At 34.9% G+C, this 16,601-nt stretch overlaps 1 non-coding gene across 1 annotated transcript; it reads left to right on the top strand.

Annotated features, from left to right (window-relative positions):
* Positions 1-15,770: 15,770 nt before the first annotated feature.
* Trnan-guu lies at positions 15,771-15,844 on the top strand. Its single transcript has one exon. It is a non-coding gene; the product is annotated as a tRNA-Asn (tRNA).
* Positions 15,845-16,601: the final 757 nt, after the last annotated feature.

Raw genomic sequence — 16,601 nt, forward strand, 5'->3', positions numbered from 1 at the left:
TTTAATGAATTAAAACAAAGAACTTTGAAATGATTTTAAGAACATTTTATCAACTAGCACAAAAGAATTCAATAGCTTTTCGTACATTTTTGTCTGAGGAAACAGCGTTGTTCCGCCATTTTGTAAAGAAAGTTAAGTCATAATCGAAATTCAAAGATTTCATATGAGACTAGTTTTTTCCAAATATATACAAATCTAATCATTTTATATGATAAAATAAATATGAAGTAAGCTAAAATAATAAAAAGAAAGGTATTCAATATAGTTTATATTTAGTTTTAAAAACTTTCATAAAAAAATGTGTAGCATTTAATTTCATGAAAAACGTACCATTAAAACAAATTATTTTTTGTACCTACATGCTGCCATTTTATCATAGAACATAAATAACAGCACATGTTCGAAAACATCTCCATAATTCTTCAGTACACGTCGTCTGATCGTGATTTATTGAAGAGAATTTGAAGAAAAAAAACTTCCTATGACACAAATCACATTATATAAGCAGATCTACCACTACTATTTTTTTAAATGCTATAAACCGTTGTAAATTGAATGTTAATGCAACAAGTAAAAAAAGTCCATTACTGGGGTTACTTGGATAATGGATTTGCGATGAACGCACCATCTTCCGTATATATTTTCTTTATTGATTTGAATCAATGAATGTAGCCATTAAAAGGTTGTTCGATCATCTACTACGAGGTCACTTCCCCAGTTTAAAGGCAATCAAGCCAAAGTTCAACCATTTGGTGTTCGTGGTTAATTACTGGACATTTATTTTACTTACCTTTAGATAGCAAATAGTCAAAGTGAATTTCTATAAATGGAAAGAAATTTTGGTCACTTCGCTAGTTCCGCAAGGATCTCATTTGGGACCACTACTTTTTAATATTTTGTTTAATGAAGTAAAGTAAACTCTCTATTTATGTGTGGTGTTCAGTGACCGTTAGCCAATGATTCAGAGATGGTGAGATGCGGTCTGGTTTTAGAAAAACATTTTCTTTATCGTGCCAACGTTTCGATCTTTATTGAGATCATCCTCAGGGCTCAAAGTGTTTGTTTTCATGTGTCACTCTTGTATGTCCTGTTAAGAGTCACAAGAATGACACATCTACACGGAAAACAAACACTTTAAGCCCTGAAGATGATCTCAATAAAGATCGAAACGTTGGCATGATATTAGGAAATGTTTTTCTAAAAATGTGTGGTGATTACTTTGATTGAATATAAAAATATATTTTGCATTGTATAAATTCACTTTTCCACATCCTAAATGTATTTGTTAAATGTAAACAATGTTTGTAAATCCCAGGCCCTGAAGATGATCTCAATAAAGATCAAAACGTTGGCACGATAAAGAAAATGTTTTTCTGAAACCTACATCACACCCGACCGCATCTCACAATTTCTGAATAATTAGTTTTTCTAAAAACTACGTCACACCAGACCGCACCTCACGATCTCCAAATAATAAATAATAATCTCTCTATTCATGTAGAAAAATTGATCAATGGGCCAATTAGTGAGAAAAAAGCACTCAGTTCATTCGTTGAAATTTCGAGTAATATATTCCCTTTATCATGACCCTATATTTAAAACATTACAATTATAAGTTAAAAACCATCTAATACCTTATCTTAGGTGTACTTACATGGAAGTATACATTAATATATTAAAAAAATATGTTCTATCTACACAACTAGGTTAAACTATGGTTCACCTTTCCTAGTGTGTAGGCTGAAGACGGTTCCTTCAATTTAAAAACTATTTACACCATTTAATTCAGCGTCAAAAATATTTTTAAAAAATTACATTGGTGAAAACGTTCTTATTGGAAATTGTTATTTCCTATCCCTATCCCTTTATCCTGGAAGGTTAGATCAAAACTTTATGGCTTTTGAGAAATTAGGCAAAAAATAAAAATTTACGTGTTCTCAGGGGTTTTATTACAAACACCCCAATAAAAAATATAGGGGAAATAGACATTAAACCCCTGCAGTATATTTTTAACTATTTTGTTGTGTTTTTTAACTTGTTTCCTTGTTTCTCTCGTTAAAATTATTCATGCACTTTATTCACGATGTATTCTGTAAAAGGATATATTGATCTGAATATAAATAAATAAAACATAACTATAATTGAAAAGAAGAAACTTAAAAAAAAATCGCTCCTAGTCATCCTGGTCCGTCATTGACCAAATTGCACATAGTGATAAGTTTTTGTCTTTGAATAAATTTTTTGCCGAATCGTTCACATATCCCATACCGGCTGTAATTAAAACCCGGTCACCTTAAATGAGATGTGGGCAGTCTCTGGAAATTCTACATAATCTGCATCGAGGCGATGGTAATCTTTAAGTTTTTTTTCGGCCTTTGGCCATCTTCTAATACAGGTCCTGTTTATTTATTATTAAATTAGCCTATTAAGTAAATATGCAGATCCTATCTGCCATTTTTTTTACCTTTAGCGAACCAAAAGCCATATTGAGTCTCAATCTGATGCTATCAACAATCATTGGGAGATTTCCTCGTGGGAGGGGGGGTTCAATCTGCAGTTTGGTAGTTTCTATTCATTTTGGTGTGGTTATCCTCACTGCTTTGGTTTGTCAGGGACATATCTTTGGTGGTGACAGGACAGGCTATCAAAATAGTCTACACAGACTGGTGACCCACCACCAAGATATAGTTGCTACTTATGTCGTTTCTCAGTAATCGGCTTTCTTCTTCATTGATGTGATTTAACATAACTCAAAGACAATATTTAACGTACAAAACAGCAACTGAAGATTGTGAGAAGCCTTGACACGAATGTCAGACCGAAGCAGTGAAGATAAGCAGACCAGAATGTTCAGAAACGACCAATCTCCAGAATAAATAATTAGTAAAAGAGTCCCCTTGTCGATTTTTATAGATTTTAACACTTAGATGTTAAATGAGGTGAATCGAAGAAAACACCTGTTGACAATTGACTTCGTGAAATACAGAAAAAGGATAGGCGTCAACCGCAAGGAACCCATTGACCCGGTTTGAAAGGAATCCTTTTAATGCAAATGATCAATGAGTCATTTTTTTATATCTTCAAACGTTTATAATAAAAGCGTTGGCCGCATAAAATAGGAGATGATTCGGGAATCCTCTCGTGCGGACACACCCAAAATTCGCCAAGGCTAAGTGTACAAAATGCGACGCAAAACACGAGAGGGGGACAAAAACGAGTCAATGCCCCGGGAGCGTGGGACATGCGAAATAGTGTAGGCCACCTCTTAATATTCAAGGGAATGAGTATGACTAAAATAGAGACGAGACTGATGGATGAACCAAATTACATTTGATAAATTTGACTTTTGGGCTATTCTCTTGGTTAAAGGTTGTTTAGGAGAAGCTTGAAGAACCTGCTAAGCCTCTGCCTGAAGAAGTCTTAAAACAGAAATAATGTTTTTAATACTTTCCGGAAATCTTACATCTCCCATTATCCAGCAATTTCATTACTTTTTTAATACAAATTTAAACGATCGGAAAGTTCAACACCCGAGATTCTTGAACTTGATTCTTTTATCTTGGAATCAATCTTTTCTCTTAAGAGTTCGAGGAAAGAAGGGAAAAGTGTTATCTTTTTTTCCTCCCAACCGGTCCAGGAGAGGCTGTTTCGTTTTCTCTGTTAAGGCTTCATTAATTATGTGGTCACGGGCCACAAAGAGAGTGGAAGGCATGGAGGCAGTCAGGCCACGGGGTCACTCCGCTAACAATAGCCGCTTATAACAATAACTAATTAACGTCTCGAATGGTTTCTTTGATGCCGTTGTCGTTTGCCCGTTCGGCCTAGAGCAGCCAATGTACAAAACGGACCCACCCATTTCTAAAAGGGACCTAATTGCATAAAGCTTCGACGGTAAGTGTCTTCCTGTCCCTTGATGGTAAAGAAGAAAAACTGGGCAATTAAAATGAGTCAGTAAGGTGTAGGCCCATAGTACTTAAAATATAGTTATTCTGAGATGGTGAGATGCGATCTGGTCAGTTGGTACGTTTAGAAAATCATTTTCTTTATCGTGCCAACGTTTCGGTCCTTATTGAGATCATCATCAGGGACTGGGATTTATAAACATTGTTTAAATTTTACAAATACACGTAGGATGTGAAAGGAAAAAAATTAATTTTTACAATGCTTGAAAATTTTAGACAAAAAATAATGAATTTATACATTTGAAAATTTTAGACAAAAAAATTAATTTATGCAATGCTTGAAAATTTTAGATAAAAACATGAATTTATGCAATGCTAAAAAATTTTAGATTAAAAAAAAAGAATTTATACAATGCTACAAAATTTTAGATAAAAAAATGAATTTATACAATGCTAGACAATTTTAGATTAAAAAAATGAATTTATACAATGCTAGAAAATTTTAGATTAAAAAAATGAATTTATACAATGCTAGAAAATTTTGATAAAAAAATGAATTTACACAATGCTAGACATTTTAGATTAAAAAAATGAATTTATACAATGCTAGAATTTTAGATTAAAAAAATGAATTTATACAATGCTAGAAAATTTTGATAAAAAAATGAATTTACACAATGCTAGAAAATTGTAGATAAAAAAAATGAATTTATACAATGCTAAAAAATTGTAGATAAAAAAAATGAATTTATACAATGCTAGACAATTTTAGATTAAAAAAAATGAATTTACACAATGATAGAAAATTTTAGGGGGGGGGCACTCTCAACACGACAGACAAGAATGATACTTGAAAACAAACGCTTTGAGCACTGAAGATGGTCTCAATAAAGGTCGAAACGTTGGCACGATAAAGAAAATATTTTTCTGAAACCTGCATCCCACCCGACCGCATCTCACGATTTCCGAATAATCATCGAATAACGGTCACTAATCACCACACATTGAATGTAGTTTTACTTTTTTTTTTATTAATTAGTACTTTGATCGGTTCAATAACCTGGCTCATTAATTGTCACTTGTAGGATGTGCAAAAAAAGATTTATAAAATGCTAGAAAATTTTAGGCTAAAAAAAATATATAAAATTTTCTAGCATTGTATAAATTCATTTGCTTCACATCCTACATGTATTTGTAAAACATAAACAATGTTTATAAAACCCAGGCCCTGAAGATGATCTCAATATAGGCCGAACGTTGTCACGATAAAGAAAATGTTTTTCTAAAACCTTCGTCACACCAGACGGCATCTCACGATCTCGGAATAACCATTACCTAACGGTCACTAAACACCACATTTTAAAATATAATGCTTTAAAATACATGTTTACGGGCCATCGAGCCTATGATATAATTCATAAAATAATAAGAATAAATGAATATGAAGTCTGGGCGATCCGTCAATTTCAAAGTGTTTTTCCTATAAATTAGGTAAACCAGTGAATATGGTCTGACCAGGAGGATGAAAGCAATCAAACTAAAAATTAAAAGGATCACAGGAAAAACCACCTAATTATCGTTAAACATGAAGCATTTACCTCTGAAGAAGGCGAGAATCTGGCAGCATAAAACATTGAGCAACCGAAGAAAAAAAATGAAGCGATCAAACTAGAAGTATAGATACTTCTCAAACCTGAACATGTCATTTCCCAATTTACAGCGTGTTCACAATCCATTTTCATTTTCCTTTAGTTGCAATGGTTCTATTGCCAGCCAATCTTTCTGCAAGTAAACAAATGTAAGCAGTTCAGTGGAATATCTTCTGATGCGTTTTAGAATCACAGTACCAAGCAGTCCTGTCAATAGCCAAGAAATCTGGTATCTTTAAGCTTCTTCTCTTTCTTCTACTGTTTTCACTTATCGATTCTTCACGAATAGGCACAGTGCAGAGTTGTAGGCTACCACAGACATCGGCGAACTGGTGAAACGCGTCTGGAAGGACGAATCAACCAGGAGAAGAAAATGGTCACTAGTACGTAAATCACAACAAGAAATTAAAGCCAGCTGATATATCTGATTAACTCAAAGGAGTGACAGGACTACTAACAGGTCACTGGTATCTGAGAAAACATCTACACAACATGGGTATGTACAATTATGATCCCATTTGCAGATTGAGGAGGAGGAATCTGCCACCCATATCATCTTCGAATGCGAAACAACAGCTCAATGGAGATTTAACCTAACATATGGATAAAACTTAGAGAATCAAATTGCAGCAGCGACAGTCAGTGGCCTGATACTTCTAAGGAGAAGAATTGAGCCTATTGCATTGATCAAAGGAATTCGGAAGGTACTATAAGGCAAAAGGCCGCAGTGTCTGGTGAGTGAAAAAAATCCCGGTTTCTTTTTACCATACCATATCATATATCTGACTGTCTTCTGCTTTATTATATAACCTACAGAATCCGAGTTCAAAACATTCTTTTTCTGTGTTCTTGTCAACGCAGTGAGCTGATTGCTTAGAAACCTGTTATAGTTAAGAGTTTCTTCCTGGTACCTCTTCTTTTTTCTTTCTTCCCTAATTCATCACGGATACACGCAACACAGACCACCACTGACGGTGGCAAAATGCCGAAACGCTTCTGACGACCGAACCAGCGAGGAAAGGCTGGCCAGGAAGAAACGCGAAAACCATGAGTTCATCAACCCACCAACTCCATGTTTTAAACTAACAATAAATGAAAATTATAAATCAAACTCAACCTACATTTATTACATGTTACTTTATTTGTACATAAATTATTTCATCATAGAAAAAAACCTGGACGTATCAAACCATTTGCAAGCTTCATTAACTAAAAAGATTTTTAAAAAACATGAACAGCAATAAATAAATTTTAATCCAAAATTGAAGTAAAAAATTGAATGATAATTTGGTGAAGAGCGAGCAAGAATGTGGTAGTTTAGAAAACGCATTTTTATTGTTTTGCTGATATGGCGACCTTCATTCGGGCCATCTTCAAGTGTGGGGCTGCTCTTGTGGTGTCATATTGGTGTTGTGTGAAATTACAATTGTGACAAACGAATCACACAACACCAATATGACACCACAAGAATAACACCACACTTTATGCCCTGAAGATGACCGGAATAAAGGTCGAAACGCGCAAAAAAAAATGAAAATGGTGCTTTTCTAACCACTGCATTCTTGACCGCTCCTCACTAATCAAATACAAATTGAATAATTATTTCAATTAGTTATACTTTTTATCTAAAGACTTAGTTGATAAGAAAAAGTTAGTGTCATAAGCGGGATTCGAACCCACGTCCTTCAGCTTAATAGGCGGCTCCTCTGACCGCGTGAGCTACCGTGACACTAACTTTTTTATCTCAACCAAGACTTCAGATAAAAAGTATAATTAATTGAAATAATTAAGTAGGTCAAATATGACCGCTAAACATATATGGATTAATATAAAAATTGAATACAATAGGTCAATTGTAAAAACAGAATCCTCCTCTGTTAATGTAGAAATATGGTAAATTATTACATTTGATTTATTACAAGTTTCGTTTCCCTCTACCGTCATTTTTTCCCTAATAAAGTCCTGATACTTCCGGTCTTCTAACAATCTTCTAACTGAATTTCAGGCAGGCTTCCGTAAGGGCGTCTCCACTTCTGACAATTTATTCATTCTTCATAATCTTGTTAATTTGTCATTTTCAAAACTAAAGAAGTTGTACTGTTTCTTTGTCGATTTCAGGGCGGCTTTCGATTGTGTTGATAGAAGAGCCCTCTTTCTGAAAATCGGTAATTTGAGAGTATCTAGTCAGTTTATAAGGGTCGTGAAGGCAAGACTAAGAGTGCGGTCAGGGGGTCAGGAGGTATTTCCAAATTTTTTGAGGTAGCTTGTGGTGTGAGACAAGGATGTGTCCTAAGCCTTTTACTCTTTTCCTTATTCTTGGATGATCTCCCGTCTGGCTTGGATTTTGGAGTCCGTGTTAGTGGTACAATTATTACGATTTTAATGTATGCTGACGATGTAGTCTTGATAACAGATAGTATTACTGGGTTGCAGAAAAATATTAGTCTCGTGGAATCATACTGTGATCAATGGAATCTCACTGTCAACCTGGCTAAATCAAAGATAATGGTGTTTAGAAGAGGAGGCAGGCCTGTAAAGGCCGAGCGTTGGTTTTTCCAGGGTGAGAGGGTTGATGTGGTTAACCAATATAAATATCTTGGAGTAGTCCTAACTTCCAGACTCTCTTTTACCCCTCATCTAAAATCCAAAGCTTGAGTGGCGAAGGTTGCTTTGAACATGGTGTTACTTTTTAGCCCAGAATCTAATCCCGGTTTACTCTAAATACAAGGTATTTAATGCAGTGTGCCGTTCTATTTTGTGCTATGCAGGCCAGGTGTGGGGGTTCCAGGATTATGAAGTGATAGAAAGAGTGCAACGTTTTTTTTATTATGAAGATATTCTCACTGCCTAATTCTACTCCAAACTATATGCTTTATATGGAGATGGCAGTGGATAAAATTTTCCTTTATACGCTTTCCCTGCATTTTTCATTTGTTTTAAGGGTACTTAAGGGCCCTGTTGCCCGAATCTCCAAAATTACTGCGCTCGAGGTTATTAAATCTAATGGCTCCTGGTTTCGGCAATGGAATACTTTAGCTACTCAATATGGTTGCGATTTTTCTTTTTGTTTAGAAAACCTCTCGAGTTGGCCCAATTATACCATGAAACTTTTGTGCAGTCTACGTGATAAACATCATGTGAGTTGTGAGCATCGAGCTCAGGTCTCCAACAGGTATCTTCTCTTTAAGGCCCTAGACCACTCTAAGGAAACCTTTAACCTAAATGTTCAAGCTAGTGGGTCTATAAAACTTCCGACTCTTCGATGGCTTCTTAAACTCAGATGCGAGCAAGTGATCCTCAATTCTGTGCCATGGAAGGAAGACGACGGAAATCCCTTGTGCACGCTCTGTAACCTAAGAGTTAGGGAAGACATCTTTCATTTTGTTGCCCAGTGTCCCATACTGTCTGAACTCCGTATCCTGTATCTAGGCTATAAATCGCTTTCCAGGTCTCAGCTGCTTGATCTTTTAAATATCGTGGATATGGAGAGGTCGAAAGGTCTAGCACACTATGCACGTCATGCCTGGCAATATAGGTACGATTATAATACTAATTATTATAGTCATAATTGTTTAACTTGTAACTTGTATCTAAAATCAGCTAGTTTTTATCATTTAGTTTTTAGTTATAGTTTTCTATTATTACCATTATTATATAGTTAATTTTTATTTTTTACTTTTCGCTCGCCTGAAAAAGAACAGCCAACTTCCGGCAGAGGGATAAGCATCCATGCTGTAAAATGCTTTTAATATTGAATATTATGTAATGCTTCTCTTTAATGTAAATAAAGCATGTTATCTATCTATCTATCTACTTCCGGGGACTTGATCGGAATTGCGCCCTACAACTGCCAGTTTCAATTTTCATCTCCGGTGATCTCACATTGACTGTTTTTTTTTTTTTTTTTTTTTTGGAAAGTAAGTATAGACTGGGATCATGAGATGTTTACCCAGAGGGTATGAAGCGAAATTACTCCTTGGGACAGCCTTCAAATCCAAACCGAACAAGGTCACATCTTGCGCTAAGTTTCATCGGAAGAATATTCCATAACTCAATGACATTATTCAACTGTGATCTTTTTAATTAATGTTAGTCGATTAATCTACAAGAAGGACGTTTCAGTGCTTATTAATTCAGTCAACAATTAATCGTCTTACCGCCATTGATTAAACAAGGTTATGAATTAAAAAACTATTCTAAAAGGATGTTCATTTAAAACATTAATGCAGGAGAAATTTTTTTATATTTTTCTAGGTGGTCTAATGAAAAAATAAAAACATTTCTTTTTGCGACAAAATCCATAATTTTTGTCAAACTGATGTCAATAATCAATACGTTCAATTAAAAACCCCATTGTTAATTGAGTAGGCGATCAATTTTATAATGTTTTTTTATCTCGTCAGCATTTCCGATTGTATGCTAATTTTTATAAATCCAATTTTTTTAAAGAAAAGAAAACAAAAACTCAACGGGCGGTTGTTACCGGACGACCTTTGCGGGGGTAATAGGCCCGATCTCAACTCCATTCAAACTCGTGCTGCAAGCTGTGATAGTCAATACGGATCATTTTTGAGCGGGGAATTCCCGTAGGCCGTGAAATGCGGTTTCTAGGTGGTACAAAAACAGGGATTTGGCTTTTCAAAAGTCATTTGTAACAATGGGAACAATAACAACGAGACACGACAACAGCACAGATTTGACATTTTTTGATGTTTATTCTACAGAGACAGTGGACAGTATTACACTTACAATTTAATGCGTTGGGCTCGGTTTAATATGAAAGTAAAGTAATTACCATGAGGGCTAAATATCCAACTACATGTTGGGTATCTCCGACGATGGGACAACAATTCATTTTTCATACAATTTCACTTAAAAAACAATTTAGGTCCAACAATTTAGCTTTCCTTTTCCTATATATCCCCTTCTATATAATCCTGAAAGGATAATCTGGCCGAACCATTACCAACACATTGTTTCCCTTCGTCGGCTCTTTTCACCTCAAAGAAGCCGACGCCCTATAGAAAAATGATTTTCTAAACCGACTTCCTTCCCCACCCCTTCAAAATCCAACGTATATAGACATAAAACAGCAAAATCTCACTGGCACTCTCAACACGACACGCAAGAATGACACAATTACACAGAAGACAAACACTTTGAGTGAATAGAAATACTTTGATTGGATAAAAAAAAAAAAAAATATTTTGCATTGTATAAATTCACTTTTCCACATCCTAAATGTATTTGTTAAATGTAAACAATGTTTGTAAATCCCAGGCCCTGAAGATGATCTCAATAAAGATCGAAACGTTGTCACGATAAAGAAAATGTTTTTCTGAAACCCACATCACACCAGACCGCATCTCACGATTTCTGAATAATTAAAAACAATGAGATACGCAGGATTTCGAACCCAGGACCGATAGCGGGGCAAATAAGACAGAGATACCCTAACCAGCGCCTAATACTTACATTTGTCTCTAATAAGTATTACACTTAATTAAGGTTTTTAGATGAGATAAAAAAAGTCAATGGCACTAGCGGGATTCGAACCCACGATCTTCGGCTAGATACGCCGCTGCTCTACCATTTGAACTATCGTACGTACTTGAGCTATTGTGACCTCGAATCCTCGATCAACTCGTACACCAACTTCCCCATTTAAACCCCACCTTTTAATTTTCCCTTCTTTTTGCCATTTTTTCAAATGTCGTGTAATCGGATTGGATTCTCGGTGAGATGGGGAAGTTGGTGTCCGAGTGGATCGAGGTCACGATAGGTCAAACCTTAATTAAGTGTAATATATTGATTGGTCAAGCGGACCACGAAATTAGTGAATCTAATAAGTATTTTAAATTTATAATAAACCAAGTTTCTTAAAATGAAAAAATGTATTTTGATTTGAGTCACCTGTATCAAACCAAAATATAGTTGTTTATTTGAACAAATTATTTATAATCATCGAAACAACATTGTTTATTTTTTCAATTAATTAATCTTTATGAAAGGTATTGGTCGAGCGGGATTCGAACCCACGACCTTTGGCTCAATACGCTGCTGCTCGAACCATTTGAACTATCATGGCTTCGATCCACTCGGACACCACTCCCCATCCGAACCTACCTTTCGAATTTTCTTTTCAACCAATACCTTACATAAGGATTAATTAACTAAAAGAAATTATTTGGTCAATCGGACCACAAAATATAATGGATTGAATAAGTAAAACGAAGTATATAATCACTAAGAGCCCGTGGCCACTTCATTTGTCGCCGAGAATCGAATCCTGATTACACGACATTTGAAAAATGGCAAAAAGGAAGGAAAATTCGAAACATAGATTGAGATGGGAAGTTGGTGTTCGAGTGAATGGAAGTCACGATAGTTCAAATTTAAAAGTTAGTGTCACGAGGGGGATTCGAACCCCTTCGAATTCAACCTACAACCGTGGAAAATGGCAAAAAGAGGGAAGGTACGAGATGGAGAGTTGGTGTCCTAGAGGATCGAAATCACGATAGCTCAAGTGGAAGAGCAGCAGCGTATTGAGCCGAAGGTCCTGGGTTCGAATCCCCCTCGTGACACTAACTTTTTCATTTCAATCAATACCTTTCATAATTTATTTAGAAATCGTGAGATGCGGTCTGGTGTGATGTAGGTTTCAGAAAAACATTTTCTTTATCGTGCCAACGTTTCGTTCTTTGTTTAGATCATATTCAGGGCCTGGGATTTACGAACATGGTTTACATAAATCAATTACATTTTGGATGTGGAAAAGTGAATTTATACAATGCAAAATATATTTTTTATATATATTCAATCAAACTATTTCTACTCACTCAAAGTTTTGTCTTGTTGAGAGTGCCAGTGAGATTTTGCTATTTTGTGTTTATATACGTTCGATTTTGAAGGGGTGGGGAAGGATGTCGGTATAGAAAATACATTTTTCTATAGGGCGTCGGCTTCTTTGAGGTGAAAAGAGCCGAGGAAGGGAAAAATTTATAAATCCCAGGCCCTGAAGATGATCTCAATAAAGATCGAAACGTTGGCACGATAAAGAAAATGTTTTTCTGAAACCTACATCACACCAGACCGCATCTCACGATTTCTAAATAAATATCGAATAACGGTCACTAATCACTACACGTACCTTATATAGTAATTAATTAATTGAAAGGACTTATTTTTAATGTTCCGGTGGTTTGATTATTTTATGTTGTACCATTTTTAATTTTTAAATTTGTTTGAGCGATGGTTTTAAATGAAACAGATTCGGCCAGAATCATAGTGTTGTTGGACGAGGGAAGAAGTCAATCGTATGTGGCCAGGGTACTTAGCATACCCAGAATAACTGTCCGAAGACAGTTCATCGCTACCAAGACACTGGAGGTAATCGAGAAGGCATGGATCGTGTCACATCTCAGAGAGATGATAGTTTTCTTGTTTCGAATGTACTCCGCAACCGACATTCTACCGCTGTTGAGCTCAAGCAACGTCTTCAACAAGTAAGAAAGGTTAATGTCAGTTTAAGCACAGTAAGGTGACGACTCAGAAGCTGGATACTTGAAAATTTTAACAACCCTCTATATTTATTTCCAGTATGAATTTTTCTACACAAAATGACAATCTTTTTCAACTATAAAACATGTTATGATCTGCTGACGGGTAACTGTAGTTTCATCGTTTCTTATCATCCTGGTTGCTTATTTTCTTGCTTGGTCTGTCAAAGATTCGAAATCGATCTGCTGGTTCAACACCTCGACTATGTTTTTATGTTTTTATTGAAGTAAATTAGCAAATACGAAACATTTTTAGTTTATAATATTTGTGTATTATGTCATACAACCTGGAGGTTAATAAAATTGAATACTGAAATACTATATTTACAATAAAATTAATTACTTTACCGGTTTCCTACATTTTATGTCATTTTATCGAATTTTTTTGCCTCTTCTAACGAAAAGTTTTAATACAATTATAAGATCGTGATTTCCTCTTTGGTGGGAAGTTTTAATGGTCCGTTCGAGTCGAGAAGGGCCCGTCTTGGCCAATCCCGGTCGTCCTTGGGGAAAATCGTACCCGAAGTCCTGGGAGCCTGGGAATCAAACTGTAAAACGGTCACAGCAATCCTGCTTGGTCCTTGTCATACGAAAGTGAAAACAAATCAACCCTCACCATCAAAGGATCATGCTTCTTTAACCGTTACAGTCACACAGACGACACTCATTCAGGACTTGATTCTTCATGGAACCCTTTTCGATCAAAGAACCGTCTAATTCGCTAATTACTCCTATCTAATTTTCGACCTAATAAGCGATGTTTCGTCATAATTTATATTTCAAAATTCAAAGAAAGTATTAATCAAGCTTATAATCATTCATCACTGATGCATTGTAAAATGTAACCATACGCATTGCCTTTTTACATACGTCCACAAAAACTAGCAAATAGCATATTATTAAAAGGTACATTATATCTGAGATAGTCTCATAGTAAATAATATAGCCCACGTGTGATTAAATCGGTGGGCGTTTATTACGGTCTTGAAATGTAACCAACAAGAATATCAAGTAAGAACCTTTTTTTGTGATCCAAAATCACCTGCCCATTGAGATAATTTGTATATATTGTTCACATATACGTTTTTATGTACAATTTATTAATCATTAGTAGGATAATTCGCTATATTTTTTCTATTGCCATTTATCTCTTTTACAAAACTAAGAATGTGTTTTTTTTCTTTTAATCTAAAATTTTCTCGCATTGTATAAATTCATTTTTTTTCTCATCTCCTACATATATTTGTAAAATTTAAACAATGTTTATAAATCCCAGGCCCTGAAGATGATCTCAATAAAGATCGAAACGTTGGCACGATAAAGAAAATATTTTTCTGAAACCTACGTCACACCAGACCGAATCTCACGATCTCAGAATAATCACTAAAACTAAGAATCTTGACGTCTGTCATGTCAAATGACAAAATCTGATTCTTAACAGATTATTTGTTAAATATGTCTTGTTTATAACAAGGAATAATTGGTTTTTCAAGTCTACACTGACTGTGAAACATCGAGATTTTGTGTTGTTTCAGTTTTCAGCTGTTATTGTTCTTTTATGGACTGAAAACCATACCAACGCTAAAATCGTTTTGGATTTCTGTCAACACCCACCAAACATGATAGTGTGACCAATAAGAACATTTTTTCATTTATTACTTTGTTCTGCCGCACGGAATGTCGTTTTATTCCCAATCCGAACATAAAATGACAAAGTAAACTTAAATGGATGCATGTATTTCATAAATGTTCTTACAAGTACCAACAACATTCACAAAAATATTCATAAATCTTTATGTAGGCTGTGCCTAATGTTATGTTATATAAAATTTCTACAGTCTTTACGAGAAACACATTGAAATGACAAATTAATGCTTAAACCTTTGCAGAAGGCAATTTTCACAAAATAAACAATCCATTATATTCCGTGGTCTGATTGACCAAATAAATTCTTTCAATTAATTATTCTTTATGTAAGTATTGGTTGAAATGAAAAAGTTAATGTTACGAGCGGGATTCGAACCCACGACCTTCGGCTCTATACGCTGTTCTAACCACTTGACCTACCGTGACTTCGATCCACTCGGACACCAACTCCCCATCCCAACCTACCTTCCGAATTTTCCCTTCTTTTTGCCATTTTTCAGTTGTTTTTTTTTTTAAAGTTATATCCATGAATATTTCGGCACAAAGCGGGGTCAATGGAGACCTTTCATTTGATAAAATTTACAATAATTATATAGTAGGCATATATTTAAGAGGTCTATTATAACATTTTAAACACAATTATCCCTAAGTTTTTGTTTTATTAGTTTAGTACATTCTTTAACAGGGATGTTTGTAAATAAATTACTAACAATTAATTAATCTTTATGTAAGGTATTGGTTGAAATAAAAAAAAAAGAAAGAACTAGCTTTTTCATTTCAACCGATACCTTACATAAAGATTAATTACTTGAAAGAAGTTATTTGGTCAATCGGACCACGAAATATAATGGATTTAATAAGTAAAACGAAGTATATCTTCACTGAAGCTCTCTGTGGCCATTTCATTTGTCCCCGAGAATCTAATCCTGATTACACGACATTTGAAAAATGGCAAAAATAAGGGAATTCGAAAGGTTGGTGGAGATGGGGAGTTGGTGTCCGAGTGGATCGAAATCACGATAGCTCAAATGGTTAGAGCAGCGGCGTGTTTAGCCGAAGGTCGTGGGTTCGAATCCCGCTCGTGACACTAGCTTTTTCATTTCAACCAGTACCTTGCATAAAAAGATTAATTAATTCACATAAGTTTATTTAGTCAATCGTACCAGGAAATATAATGGACAATTAACATGTTTGGCTTAATATGGGTGAATAGCTTTAGTTTAATTTCTAACATGACAGATTCTTTAATTTAATTTTTTTTTGTTAGACAAGGATTTCTTTGGAGAGCAAACCCGACTGAAAACGTCCCCCTTAGATCTCTTTTTATGAACAAAGCTTCCATGAATTTATGTTTTTAATATCCATTATATTTAGTAGTCTATTGACCAAATTACTTCTTTCAATTAATTTATATTTTATTGTAAGTTGTTGTTTTGGTGGAGTTGGTGTCCGAGTGGATCGAAGTCACGATAACTCAAGTGGTTAGAGCGGCGTATTGAGCCGAAGGTCGTGGGTTCGAATCTCGCTCGTGACACTAACTTTTTCATTCCAGCCAATACATAAAGATTAATTAATTGAAAGAAGTTATTTGGTCAATCGGACCACGAAATCTAATGGGTTAGAAACAAGCTTTACAGAAAAACCAAGAAAGAACAGATTGACTATTCAAAGATTTATTTAAAATCCAATTGTAAACACAACTGGGAACGTTTATCTGTGTTTTCTTTACTGCTAATCCTTTAAAACGGACCAAATATTGTCATAAGATAATCAATGAAGAATTGTCTAAGAAATAATTAAAAAATATTATGGGTGGCCACTTTTTTTTGCCTCTCAGTGTAGTT

The sequence above is a fragment of the Cimex lectularius genome, unplaced genomic scaffold (genome assembly GCF_000648675.2).
Source record: "Cimex lectularius strain Harlan isolate CLEC.00 unplaced genomic scaffold, Clec_2.1 scaffold34, whole genome shotgun sequence".
NCBI lineage: Eukaryota > Metazoa > Arthropoda > Insecta > Hemiptera > Cimicidae > Cimex > Cimex lectularius.